At 40.8% G+C, this 14,657-nt stretch overlaps 1 long non-coding RNA gene across 2 annotated transcripts in view; it reads right to left on the bottom strand.

Annotated features, from left to right (window-relative positions):
• LOC135180309 (uncharacterized) overlaps positions 1-14,657 on the bottom strand; it is a 58,903-nt gene that overhangs the window by 13,991 nt on the left and 30,255 nt on the right. Inside the window, exons 1-2 of one of the 2 annotated variants that reach the window (XR_010304379.1) lie at positions 4,821-4,901; positions 592-782 (exon numbers count right to left, since the gene is read on the bottom strand). This is a non-coding gene — a long non-coding RNA (uncharacterized LOC135180309). Of the gene's footprint in view, positions 1-591; positions 783-4,820; positions 4,902-14,657 lie in introns of those variants that run through there. The other variant, XR_010304378.1, reaches the window with a different exon arrangement.

Here is a 14,657-nt window from a genome sequence, read left to right on the forward strand (position 1 = left end):
AAAAAACTGTACACAGCCCTCATCCAGGAAAGCACAGGCACATGGTTAATTTTCATTTTAACCTCATTTGAGACTGAAGCATGTGATTCACTGCCCCATTTAGTTCAAAATTAAAATTAAGCATGTGCTTAAGTGCCTTGCTGGACCGAGGCCATATACAAGAGTACACTGGTCATGAATCCCTATTGCCATAGGTTGATTTGAAATTGAAATGTCAAAGCTTCCAGACAAAATAGCTGGAATTCGTTTATTTTCAGTGCAGAAACCTACAGGTAGCAGGGAAAGCTACAAGAGTTACACAGTTATTTTTGAGAAAAAGATGCAAAGTAAACAAGAATTCCAATAAAAGTTAGAAAAACAAATTAACCTGGGAAATTCCCAGAAATCGGAGAGAGTAAAACTGCTTTTAAAGACTGTTGACACTGCCCTATGTGTCTGTGAGCATTCTGGCTACCAGCATTATGTATATGTCCCCCTGTGTTCTACAGCACATCCTTCACAGCCTGTACTGTAGTGAGGATACAGCTGAGAAAGAAGCTGGTATGACTATCCTGGTGCAGCAATTTAGAACACAATTTCTGGCTGACTTACCTCCTTGTTAGCCTTTAGCCATAACCTGAGCAGAGATGTTTCTGCATGCACAGGGGAATGTCATTTCTAATGTCACCTCTTCAAGCACTGAAGCTGAAAGGCTTTTCAATGCCCAACAAATTCTCCAGGTGAATACAGAGAAGAAAGGGTCCCACACTTCTGTCTCTTCCTTACTCTAAGTGATTTGTTACCTGTGAACAGAACAGAGCAGGCATAGCAACAACTAAGTGAAGGAACAATGTCTTTTGTGCTGTATTCTCACACTGTAGCTCATGTTAAGGCAGAACTTAAGGAGCTCTGGAGTTACCCAACATAGGAAACTGTAGCCCACCACAAGAGGGCTTGAAATCTGCACACCAAACAAGTAAAACACTTTTTACCATCTTGTCTCTCTCCTGTTCTCCTTCAGAAAAGCAAGGACAAGCTACTGCATTATTTTATTAACATTACAGCAGGTCATTAACTGCATCCATGTACAGGACTCTGACATTTCACAATGTACAGAGGAAAGACTGAGCTACTTTTGGCATGAGAAGTACTCGTGGTAATCAAGAGGATTTCTTCTTTCCTCAAGAAAATCATGAGAAAATGAAAAGAGAGCACTTGTGACTGATGCCAAGGAATCAGAACTGTTAGAGAAAGTATCTTAAGGTCACCAAGGGCTTACCATTTGAGCTTCTTCTCAACTTCTGAGTCCTACACTTCACACTAATTGAGCCCAGAAGATTCTAGCCTGCCACAGATTTTTGAGCCTGGCCTTATTCAGCCATAGAAATACAACGTTGATATAGCATTAAGGGTCTGACTATAGTCCCAAAGAGGAAATAGTCTTGTTTTCCAAAGAAAGCAGTTGAAAGAAATTAAAAAGAAAGTAAAATTAAACTTCCATTCTCTGTATTGGTTCTGTTTCTGTCTTGGAAACTGTGCAGTAACTTGTATCTCTGTGAAATATGTGCTTTGAAAAGAATCTCGTCCCTTATATCAAGTGAAATGCCAGAGACCTATCTGTTACTGAGTTCTTCTACCACCTCCCAGACACTATGAGCAGAGCTCTGTGTGTGTTTGCTCTAAACTCATCAGCCTTCTTCCACAAAACACATGAACACAACTGTCAATCAGCATTATCAATGTGTGTTTGCATGCATTTGACTATAGGGCATGGGTTTGTTTTGCTTTACTGAACACAGACCTATTTCACAAGTACATATAAATGTCTAAAGGGTGAGTGTCAGGAGGATGTAGCCACTCTTCTCAGTCATGTCCAATGACAGGGACCTACCAGGATATGTTCCTGGGTGGTTTATTCCAGGTGATCCTTCTCTAGCAGCAGGATTGGACTAGATGATCTTCAGAAGTTCCTTCAACCCCTACCATTCTTTGTGCAAAAGGCAGTTGAAATCTAAGAGGCTGATCTGTACTGTCCATGGGAACTGCATGTTCTCAGAGACATGTTGTCAACCTCCCTTCGATACTTTTTGAGGTGTTATGATGTCCTTCTCCTTGGTCACACAAAAAAGAACACTGTCAGCCTAACTGAAGCATCAGCACCTCTGTTGGTAAGGAAGGGCTTTGATCACAGTCACGCTTCACATGGCTCATTCCTGACATGCAGGTTTAGCGTGAGGCTGTATGTCAAAAGCTCACACACTTGAAACTCCCTCTGTTTTACCAAGGGCTGAGGAAACAGACACACCATTTCACTGGAAGGAAGGCTTGGAGAGGTTCCTCTGGATCTCTCCTCTCCATCTCATGCTGTAATAGGCCAGTGGCCTGCTTGGTCAGGACAGCTTTGAATCCCATGCTATCTGTTTGCACTCCAATGTTCTCTTGCAACTGTGGTTTTCTCTCCTCAGTGGTAACAGAAATCTGTGAGTCACATAGTGCTTATTACATGTAGCTCTTGGCTACCATTTCACAAAAGAAATGGGTATATTAAATCTTATTTATATGTAAGGAAGCTGAGTAAGAGAGATGTAAGCTTAGTCATTTAAAGTGCCTTAGAGATGACAGGCAGGGCCTGTCTCACAGGGAGATATCTCAGTGCTCACTTAGTGAGGTTATGCTGCCAGAATCTGGTTCATATCTCTGAACAGAAGTTTTGCCTATTAGCAAATGGCAGGATGAAAGTTTTAGCAACATTTAATACTAATGGAACCAGGATTCCTGTTGCATTAGTACTTCTACCAGTAGCCTCATGGCTTAGTCCTTAAGTAGTTCTGAACTTGAGAATACCCTCTGAAGGATCACACTGCAGGAGAAGAAACTATGCAGGCTGTAAGTGGCTGCACGAAGACACAAGACTGGAGCTCTGGTGCTCCCCATCTAATATGCCAGCTGGAACAACATCATTAGCACAGGAAGGGAATGCTCATATTGCTTCTATGTCTTTCCACACTTATGCAACACCACAGGTGAGATGAAATTACAGGTAAAACCTCCTCTTTAAAGGTCAGCTGGATTCCTGCAGCAATAGTTGCTATACATAGCTCCAAAGTTCTGGTGCTGGCTGACTTCTAGAAAGAAAACTTGTTTACAGAAATCAGCTGGATTCCCTCATCAATATAAGAAGCTCCTGGACAGCTGTTGGTAGCATTTATTGTCTCTGCTTCCCTTTCAGTAGTTTGAAAGAGCTTTGAAAGAGCTTCTCCTGAAAAAGACAGCAGCTGTATGCTGCACATAACTAAAGGCCAGGGCTGTAAGAGAAACAAACGTGGATGCTTCTTCAATGAGTTTCCTTACTAAGTCTTTTGCTACTGTTCATGGGCTACTAAGTGGGGAACTAGCTATGCATATAAATGGGCAGAAAGAAAAATTACTTGTGGTTTTTATTCTCCCCATAGAAGTGGAGATAAGTTATTACATTTTTGTGCAAGCATGTCTTATGGTCCAGAGTAGATTTTTGGGTCATGATAAGGGAAAAGTAGCAAAGCACTCAAAAAAACATACTGGAATCTCATGCAACTGGCTTTGCCTGGCCTGCAGCTGCAGTTTCTCTTGTTAAGCTGTTCTAGTTTAAATGTTCATTAGGCCAGAAACAGTAGCCAACCTAGGCCTAGTATTCAGGGTACCCATCTGTCACAAGCACTTTTAAATCCAAATCAAAGATCTTTGTGTAAGCCAAGGTATTAGCAGGCCAAGGAAGACCTGCCAAGTGGTGGCTGTTTTGTTAAGGTTTGCTTTCGCTCCCTGTTAACAGTTTTGGAAGTTCTAGACATTCCCATAGATTGAAATTTTCCTTTAAAATCCTTTTTTCTATTTTTTTAGAACATACCCAATGAAAAAAAAATATTGTAAAAGTTTTGCCAGCCCTAAAATTAGATTCTCAGCTTGAGAGAAAGTAAAATTTTCTTGTTTAAGTGCACATTATCATTCAAGAGAAATTACTTCAGGCCATCTCCCTGCCTCTCTCACAAAGATTCCACCATTCTGGGAAAAACTGCCTGGTTAAAGCCTGGTTTGGAATTGCATGTTAACAAATTAGCAAATCCCCCTTATACAGCACCACCTCTTTCTCATTGTCTTTTCACACAAACAAGTATAGTTCCATTTATCCATTTTGCTACCTGTGTTGCAATTTCCAACCTTCCACTCTCTCTCCTCCCATCTGCACCATCTCATTAGAGCATTTAAAAACACGTACGAGCAGCAGCCTATTAAAGCATGTGTTTAAATGCCATCACCAGGAGGATGGAGTGCTGAACTAATGTGCAGGACAGAATCCAACCCCCATAAATGTCTGTTTGTCCTAATTTGTTAGTTCCCAGGAATCTCGTAAAGTTCCAAATGGGCTTCAGAAGCACCTGTTGAGATCCCACAAAAACATTAGAGACTTCCTCAACCTGTAGGCATTACTCTAAGGGCTTTTTGAACTGAGAACACTTGCACTGCTAATGGAAATTGCTGATTTTTCTTCTCCTTAAATCAGGTATGATTCATTTATGAGAAAATCCTGTCAGAAGCTGAATTTTAAAGATTTTTATCATGTGGTTTATTCTTTCCAATATCTTAAGGGTGGAAATTGAGTCTTGTAAGATCCAGGTGTTATTTTAAATATACAGTGGAGCAGTATATTTGTGTACAAATTGTGAAACAGAACCAATCACTTGGCAGTCTCATCTCTTTTTAAATTAATTGTCCTTTCTGTTTGGAGACTGCTTGGATCTGGTCACCAGGGAAGATAATCACCACAGCCTGCAGAAGTTTATGGTACAATATCAGTTTAAGCTCACCTGAGGATTTGTTTCTCAGCATCTACCATGCTAATGATTAGACACACACCTCCTGATACACCAAGTTTTGCACTCCATGACCTGAAAAATCATGTGACTGAATAGTTAACAATTGCAAAGGCTTGACAAGGTGGGAGTTGAGAAAGGAAATGCTGAACTGGACATAAAAAATGAGCAAAGTCTTTTAATCTATCATTTCTTTTATAGGAGATTGTTCTTCTAAGTCTTTTTGGCATTACCTGACCTAAATGCATGGATGCTGGATCTGTGATTTGTAAATATGAATTAGTATCCAGCATATACTCAGAAAATGTATTTGTAAAATCTCATTTATAGTTAGGCCACTGGTGCAGCAACAGTCAAGGGAAACAAATTACGTGCACAATAATGCTGTGGGCAAAGCAAACTTGAACAGTCTGAAAAAGGAGAAAGGAAGAAATAATTATCTAAATGGAACAAACAGCCACTCGTTAAACATTCACAGCTTGAGCTATAAACCACTGAAGTTAGTGAGAAGATCCCCCTTGACTTCAATGAGTTTTTAATTAAGCTTTTAGAGATTAGGAGTGTTGGGGAGTGGGTGATTTAGCTTTTCACACTGAAACTCAGGAATAGATAGGACATGAAATAGGAGCTACTCTTCCCTATCATTTCTTTCCTCAGTCTCCAGCAGCATTGCCCAGCTCTGGGACTGTGGTAGTATTTATCTGGTGAGTAAGAGTCTTCAACAAGAACAAGGATCCCTCATCTATTTGAATCAAGTAGGTTAAAGCAGATTCAGTGAAGCAGTTGAAGTAAGGCTACTCATATTTACCAGTTGCATGAGACAAATTTGACTGCACATGGCTATCATCTCAGTGGCACTGACTTGCAACACCTTGGAGAGCTGTCACAAAATCCAAAGTGTTGTAATTAAAGTGATAGCAGAGAGAATTTCCCAGGCTTGTACCAGAAGGGTATATTTTCTACTGTGGCACACCAGAGAAACAGGCCAATTTTGTGAAATTACAATTCCTATCATAATGGGATAAGTAAATAAAAGTTTGGTTTCTTTGTTTCTCCTTTGGATGAGATTTGTGACCTGCTATAGTTCTGCCAGTGTTTTTTAGATCAAGTTTGGGTGTAGCATGGCTTCAGGTGAGTCTCTGCAAAGCTGTATATATTTGCTAACTCTTGAGAAGAAAAAGATAAACCATATTCAGAAAAGGACACTGGAGACCAAATCACCAAGTACTCCCAGGCTAAGAGCCAGCTGCTTCAGATGGCTGCGCTGCACTACCCAGTAAAAGACTCTGTGTGTTGTTTTAGCAACATTTATAGCAAGAACAATTGATCTATAGGGGGAAAAAACACTTTAAAATACTTCTAATTACAAGCAGCCCTGTCATGGTGTTAAATGAGGCCCACTGCTGTTTTATGAATAATTTGCAGAATTCATTGTCATAAATTATATTAGGAATTGGAAATAGGCTCTGGACTGCAGTGCAGCAAGTTTTTCCTTCCCTCCTGCCTTCTTATAATACTTCCAGACTATTTTTTTAGAACTACAGAACATAATTGCAATGGTACTCAAAGACAAGGACCTACGACATACAGATAACAGTTTCATTTCCCAGCAGAATCAGACTTAAACAATAGAAGTAGTAGAGTTAAAAGGAATGGAGTCTCTTCCCAGTCAATCAGCCACATAAAATGCTTTACCCACACAAGGCTGCAAATGGTAATGGCAAAGTTTCTTTCACTTGTTTTCAGGCTGATGCCCAGAAACTCTCCAAATGTTTCTTTTCCCCCTGAATCAATATCATTGTATCTGTAGCCTATCCTGAAAAACAAGCCACCCAAAATCCATCACAACTACAGAGCACAATTTCCATTAGAATATAACCTCATATATAAAAAATTATCAAAATGTTGAATTCTCTATTTGCTTGCTCCACTTTGTATTTCAGAGCCCCATGCCAGAAATCAACCTGCTCTTTCCTGCTGCACAGATCCTTCTCACCTAATCCATTTTGTATTTATTAAAACCAATATGCTAAACCAAGGTTAAACCAAGGGACTCGCCCTTTCTCTCTTTTGTTGTCAGCAGCACAAACACCCAGAACAGTCCTTTCAAAGAATTCAGCATAAGTGGTCTTTGTTTTTGTCTATCTCATCCACTTGGTTGTGAGTTTTAACAAATGCCAACTTCTTCTACCTACTTCCAGGCTAGGAGGGCCATTAAAAACATGTAGCCTGGCTATTTGTGAAAATCGTGATGCAACAATATCCTGCCCAACAAGTTGTGTCTCATTCCCTAACTTCTGCCTGAAGTGTCATCATTTACAACACATCTAATATTCAGTCTTAAGTAGTTGCAGACTTCAACCATCCATAAGGGAGACTGTTCTGACACCTAACTCCTTGGCTGCAAAATGTACATTTTCTTTCCAGTGTGAATTTGTCTAGCTTCAGATTCTGACCACTTACATGTCTTTTTAATCTTCTGCTCTCAGAAATATCCTCGTTAGAATTCTTGTAGATGACAAGTAGCTGCTTGCTTGCTTCTGAATACAACAAGCAGACTGATTGTGGTCAGAGATAATCCTTTACGCTGCTGCTACGAGATGTGTCCTCAAGACTTCAGATCACTCTCATGACTTTTTAACTTCCCACCTTTTTCTTAACCTTCTTTTCCTACCAAAACAACTCTGTCACTCTAATGTGAGGAATAAGCAGAGTTCAAGGGAAGGTACTCTTTGGTTAGGGAGCTGACACAGTCCAGACCAAAGACAACTCCAGAAAGCTCTGCTCTTCTTGATGCTGACCCTGACGCTCAGTATGAGCATATCCCTGACTCAATTTCATTTCTCACCTTGCTTTGCTCACTGTAATACCCCAGCAGTTCTCTCTCTTTCTTTGTGTAACACCGAGCATAACAGAACACTACTGCAGTCCTACTAGAACATGCCTGGAAGACTTTCCCTGGTGGGATTATTTAACAACATGACATAAAATAAGCCATGACATAGTTATGTGCATTTAGTACATAAAGGTTCTACAGAGACAGTACTGGAGGATTTTATTTTGTGGAAGATATTAATTATCTTTATGGAAAGGAAAACAATTCCTCATATGCCAAATTCACTGAAGTTCTGCCCTGTTGTGTAAATCAGAGGATTTAGATGCACACTCCATTTTCTAGAGCCATTTATGTGGAAGGTATTCTAAGCATCCAGAGACTACAGCAAGGAATGTTCGTAGTCTGGTCAAAACACTCACCAAAACTGAAGAAAGCTCTTGTATTTTTTGTGTACTTAGCCAAAACCTAGAAATTGGTTAAGGTACTATTTACACACAGCTGCAACTAATTGCACAGTTCCTGGACCACTAGCAAAGTGATTCACTTAAATACATGGAGGTTTCAGCAATATCAACACAAATTGTAAGAAATCTTGAGCTAAGTTCCATACTTTTCCCAGCAGGCTAATTTCAGTATATGTCTCTGAGTGGGTCACTTTATCCATAATCTGATGGACTCTCTCTCCAGGTTGTGAACTGTCTCCTACAGAAGATATATTTGTATAGTGAGAAATGACAGAGGATCCTGAGACAACAACAGATAACTTAGCAGCTGCTCCTCACCAATACAAACATCTTTTTGGCAACCTGGGAACAGGGTTCAGTCCTTGCTCTCCCTTTAAGACACAGATCAAATACATTGCACCACATTCTTGCCCTTTTCTTTTTTTGTCTTTCATTTTGAAATCTGTGCATGAATAAGAAGCAGATTTCTGCTTACATGCCAACATCTACTCGATTTCAGAAGCAGTTTTGCATTTTTAGTGGTGTGCCAGTTTAGCAGCTCATCCCATTGCCACTGAAGAGTCCATTGCAATGGCTGTGATGTAGCAAATTACCTGGGAATATTCTGATCACCTGCTGCTGCTTCCCTTGATTGTCAGTGACCTGGCTGCTCTAGTCCATCAGCACAGCTTCACTGCATTTTCAAGGCTGTTATTCTCAGAGAGTTCTTTTTCTCTGTGAAGACTCAGATTCCAACAAGCAATTCTTTATGTATAAAATTCTCTCTGAAGATGCATAACAAAAATCATGGCTTTTATATGATTAATGGAGCTGTCAGGACCTGTTTGAGATTTAAGTCCCTTATTGTGAAAGTTTAATGTACTGGTTTCAGAATAAAACCCTACATAGATCACAGTGTTACAGCAGCTGAAAACACAGATGAATTTAACACGGGTGCATAGAAGCCAAGCGTGAGTATAGCCACAAGTAGTGTTTGTTATAGTGAAGCACTATGAAAATCATAGTACTTGATATTATTTTTCTAATACCAGCTAAACAGTTTGAATCATCAATCCAACTGCAACCGAAAAAAAAAGATGGAACCTGTGTCCCTAAATCTCCTGAGCACCACTGAAGTCTCTGCCTTCAGCATCAAGAAAATAATCTGAAATTTTGGCAGAGCTCACAATGGTTGCTTAATGTGACACACATGATTTCAAAGCAGTGTAAACTGACAGGATACTTTGCAAAATATTCTAAACATCTAAAGATGCTCATGTCCTTGGTACCCAGTACAATGCCCCACACTACTCAAATAGAAATTCCCATGAAAATGAAGGCAATCTCCCAGCGAGAAACAGTCAGTCATTGCAGATAGGCTGCACAGGATACCAGTTCAAAACTTGGAGATAGCACTTGCTGGAAAGCAAAAGTTGTACCTGAGTGAGATTTGGTAAGGATTCACAGTGGACCAGGAAACAGGTGTCTGAACACTAGTCAGAAAGCCTAAATCAGTTACTAACTGATGAAGGGAAATTTAGAGTTAAGCTATCTTCTACATTGCTATAAAAGTAAGTTACAAAATTAGTTTGGATTTTTCATATAAATGCTCTTTTAGGTGTTGGAAATGAGCAGAAATAAAGTCCCTCTCTGCCTTCCCAGTGGGTTGAGATTTAGCAAGGCTAAGTGCAGGGTTCTGCACTTTTGCCACAACAACCCCAAGCATCACTACAGGCTGGGGACAGAATAGCTGGAGAGCAGCCAAGAAGAAAGGGACCTGGAGGTACTGGTGGATAGTAACTGAAGATGAGCCAGCAGTGTGCCCAGGTGGCCAGGAGAGCCAGTGGCATCCTGGCCTGTATCAGGAACAGTGTGGCCAGTACGACAAGGGAGGCTATTCTTCCCCTGTACTCAGCACTGCTCAGGCCACACCTTGAGTCCTGTGTCCAGTTCTGGGCTCCTCAATTCAAGAGAGATGTTGAGATACTGGAACATGTCCAGAGAAGGGTGATAAAGGTGGTGAGGGGCCTGGAACACAAACCCTGTGAGGAGAGGCTGAGGGAGCTGGGGTTGTTTAGCCTGGAAAAGAGGAGGCTCAGGGCTCACCTGAAGGGAGGTTGTAGCCAGGTGGGGGTTGGTCTCTTTTCCCAGACAACCAGCAACAGAACAAAGGGACACAGTCTCAAGTTGTGCCAGGAGAAGCATAGGCTGGATGTTAGGAGGGAGTTGTTGTCAGAGAGAGTGATTGGCATTGGAATGGGCTGCCCAGGGAGGTGGTGGAGGCACTGTCCCTGGAAATGTTCAAGAAAAGCCTGTATGAAGCACTTAGTGCCATAGTCTAGTTGACCAGATAGGGCTGGGTGCTAGGTTGGACTGGATGATCTTGGGGGTCTCTTCCAACCTGGTTGATTCTATGAACTACAAATTCTATGCAGAAATATGTGAAAGACTTTGCTGCTTGATTCCTTTCCCTAATTGCTGCAGTGTCTGTGGTAATTGTGTTGAACCTCAATGAGAATTCATCCAATCTAAACTCCAGACAGTAATTGTTAGGTCATTACAAAATAAATAAATAACAAAACTATTCAAACTTTTTTTCCCCCTGTCATAAGCAGGTTGCTTTACCCAGAGGTATTCCATGAGTCATCAGGCTATATTACTTTTTCAGCTTCCTGCTTACTGTTAGTTTTACTTAAATTTTAACTCTGTTCTTCAAATGCAAAGCTGTGATAAATCAGCAGTTCTCCTAAGGGATATTATATGCATAGTTTAGAGTAACCCTCCTGGCATATTTTGGGGGCAGTTATCCACTGTTTGGCTGGAACTAGAAACTTCCCTCTCTTTCATCTAAAGCAGATAAATACATAAATGAAACATTTATCTTTAACACAGAGGTGTTAGAAATGTCTGCAGAAACAAGATTTAGATAATTGAAACGGCATAACAACTTTCAGCTTAATGAAATGTTGATGTTGTAACAATTGAAAAACATTGCAGAGTACTCATATGACAACACTGGATAATCTGATATTATAGCATTAAAAACCATCCACTTGATTAGAGGCCAGGAAACAATTCCCTTGGAAACAAATCCTGTGCTCAATAGGCTGTTTCCGCTGGTAGATAATGAAACTGCTCACATGAACAACTGCTCACAGAGCAACAGCAAACACTTTGACAGGAACAAAAATTCAGTGATACCCAGGCATAACCCACAGTCTGAAAGAGCATCTCGTGTTGTACACATACTCTCTCCACATGCTTGGGAGATGGCAACCTCTAAAATAAGCAATGGCAGAACGTGAAAGCCAGCAGTTTGTATCATGACTCTGCTCCCTAGTACGATACAACCAGTTCCACACTTAGTCAAGACTTCCTCTGAGCTCCAAACTTTGCCTTTACATAGCAATAGGCTTGAAGTTTTTCGTCTGAACACAGGATAAGAGCAGATAGAGCAGAGAGACGAAGTGAGCGGCCCTTAGAATGCAGGTCAGCTGTGCTTTGGCCCCTGCCCTTTCTGCAGCACCTTGCTGCTCCCCATCGTTAACACCGAGGCAGGCAGGGCAGGCACTCTGCTTACTGTGTGTCTACAGGAAGTTACATTAAAATGGAAATGCCTTGTTTCTACAGCTCATTTAAATGACAAAGGACTTATAAATATCTTGTTTCTCCACTTCTTTTCACCATAAATCAAGAACAATTTATCCAAATTTGACATAAACTGGTACAAAGACAATCTCAGAGAACTGTGAAACCTTGTAGCTATGAGCCAAAGGAGAAAATATACAAAATTCTTGTGTAATCATTAATTTACATCAGCCTACTGGGCAAACCTCCTGCTAGGATAACAACAGACAATTTGGAGGAAGAATTGACTCCCACACAGCCAGGATGTAGGTAAGATCTCATCAGAGCATTCACAGAGCCCAAAAAGAGGCATAGAGGGGGAAAAAAAAATGAAACAAAGTACTCAAGATGGTTTGTCCCTGCATATTTGCCTTATTAACATGTAGACATGTATTCTCTCAGGCAGGTTCATTATCTTACACAGTGCTCATAACTCCTTCCACTTGAATCTTAGACTATAAAAGCAGCTGCTTGGTGTTAATTCTAAAGCAGAGCAAAGAAGTGTGCAGTGAGTAGTTTTAAAAACAAGCCCTTGCTTTAATTCCAAAGGGTTGTACCTCCTTCGGGTTAAATTCAAGTCTGTTCTGCAGGAAATCAGTGGAATGATATCCACTCAAGGGATGGGTGATGCTGTGTTCAGCTTTGAAGTGCATTTGGGTCAGGAAGAGAAGCATGGCAAGAAAATTTGTTCCATTTTATCTCTGTGTTTTCTGGTGTTACACTTTCATCCAGCTGTGGACATGGTCCCCCATGCAGCACGCTGCTGGCAGGAAATGTCTTGCTTGCAGGTACAGAGAAGTGACACATTGGAGTCCTCTCTCCACAGACAGTCACCTTTGAATCTCTACCTGTGTAACAGTTCAGAGAGTGAAACTGACACAACGCAACTGGGATTTTCTGTTGCTTGAACATAAGGACTTGTTTCAGATAGCATAGTAAGCAGGGGTTCAATTTCTGACAAGTCCATCAGCCAGCCTCATTTGACATCTTCCTGTAGGCAGATGAATCCCACATTTCTTGACCAGTTATGACAATCTTTCTCATCTATGTGGTCAGCCATCTGCTGTACAAAAAAAATGAGTGGATCTATTGCTGTACAACATACATTTTAGACTGTGAGAAAATAAACCTTGAGACTAGAATGGTGAAGTCTTCTGAAGTTATTCAAAAGAGAGAACGAAGAAAAAATTATGTAAGGAAGATCCATTTGGCTGAACTGTTTTCCTCTTTTGAAAAAGTACTGAAGACTGTATATGAGGTAGATCTTTTTCTGCAAGGACTTTTTTTCAAAATCAAGTCAGACTAATATTTTTTTTGGGGGGAGGAGGGAAAATATGCTTCTGAGCAAAGCAAAATACATAAATAGACTGGTAGATTTGAGAGAATAAGGCAATAAATCAAATCCCCATAAATAGCACTCAGAGTCGCATACGATACAAAGTGACCTAAAGCAGTGCAGAAAGGGAAAAAAAAAACCCAACATTTGGAAAGCACAACACTCAGAAATCAGACAATTTCAAGAGGGCAAACAGTGCATAATTTATAAGTGAGGTAAAACTGCAGTGGTTAGCAACAAAGTGAAAATTAGAAAACTCGAGTTTTTCACTTCAAAGTTTTCCCAGACAGTACAATAACTCTGCTGTCACCAGGGGTTTGGAGGATACAACTGCACGGCCATCTCTTCCCTGAGTAGCAGCTTCTGGTGGAATCTGACTGATCTAAGCACTACAGTAGCATAATGTCCAGCCTAAGAAATGACTCTCCATTGGAGCTACTTCAGTCATTATTAATCTTGGCATTAACAATGTCATAGATCTCTTATTTTATCTGTCTTAAGATTTTGTATACAGTTTTGCAAAGACTGTGGGCAAAAAGTTTCTGATCTCAAAAACAGTTAATTGCAACTCAAATGATATTTAGCAGATAGCTTAATCCTATTTCTTCCCAAGTAATATGCAGGACAACTGGAAGACACAACAAACAAAGCCCAGCAAATTCTTTCTGGCTTAATTCCTTTCCCTAATCACACATTCCCATCTTCGCATGGCCCCTATTAATATTACTTCCCAGTCTAGGGTGCAATTACTTAAACTTTCCTGCTCTGATTGATCTGTAGCTCTTGACATTTTCAGGCTATTTTTGATGAATGTTTGACATGGCTTTGAAACTGCAGCTTGACAGTGATGTGAAGTAATCAGCTCAAACTGACTCACCCCACCTAGCAGGACAGTAGGAGAAAATTGCAGGAGAGAATTCATGGCTGGATAAAAAGACAGGGAGACAGGATGCACCAGGATGTCTGGAGCCCTCAATATAGGAAGGACATGGACCTGATGAAGCAAGTCCAGAGGAAGGACAAGAAAATGATCGGGGGGTTGGAGCACCTCTGCTATGGGGATTGACTGAGGGAGCTGGGGTTGTTCAGCCTGGAGAAGAGGAGGTTCCAAAGAGACCTAATAGCAGCCTTCTAGTACCTGATGAGGGCCTACAAGAATTATGGAGAGAGACTGTTTGCAAAGGCCTGGGGTCATAAGACAAGGAGAAATGGCTTCAATCTAGAGAAGAGTGGATTTAGGTTGGATGTCAGAAACAAGTTCTTTACTGTGAGGGTAGTGGAACACCAGAACAAGTTGCCCAGGGAGGTAGTTGTGGCCCCATCTCTAGAGACATTCAGGGTGAGGCTTGACAGGACCCTGGGCAACCTGCTGACCAGATGGCCTTCAGAGGTTACTTCCAACCCAGATCATTCTGTTTCTATGGTTCTACGTAACCTTAAAAACAGTTAGTAGCCTAGTTTAGTTGTAAAGGACCTATGGATCAAAGGAACTGGAAAACTAAATGTTACTATGCCTGTCTCATAGCCAAGACATAAATGTTGAAGTGTCCTGTCCCGAACAAGCTCAGTTACATTCTTGTCTTTATGTT

The sequence above is a fragment of the Pogoniulus pusillus genome, chromosome 13 (genome assembly GCF_015220805.1).
Source record: "Pogoniulus pusillus isolate bPogPus1 chromosome 13, bPogPus1.pri, whole genome shotgun sequence".
NCBI classification, from domain to species: Eukaryota; Metazoa; Chordata; class Aves; order Piciformes; family Lybiidae; genus Pogoniulus; species Pogoniulus pusillus.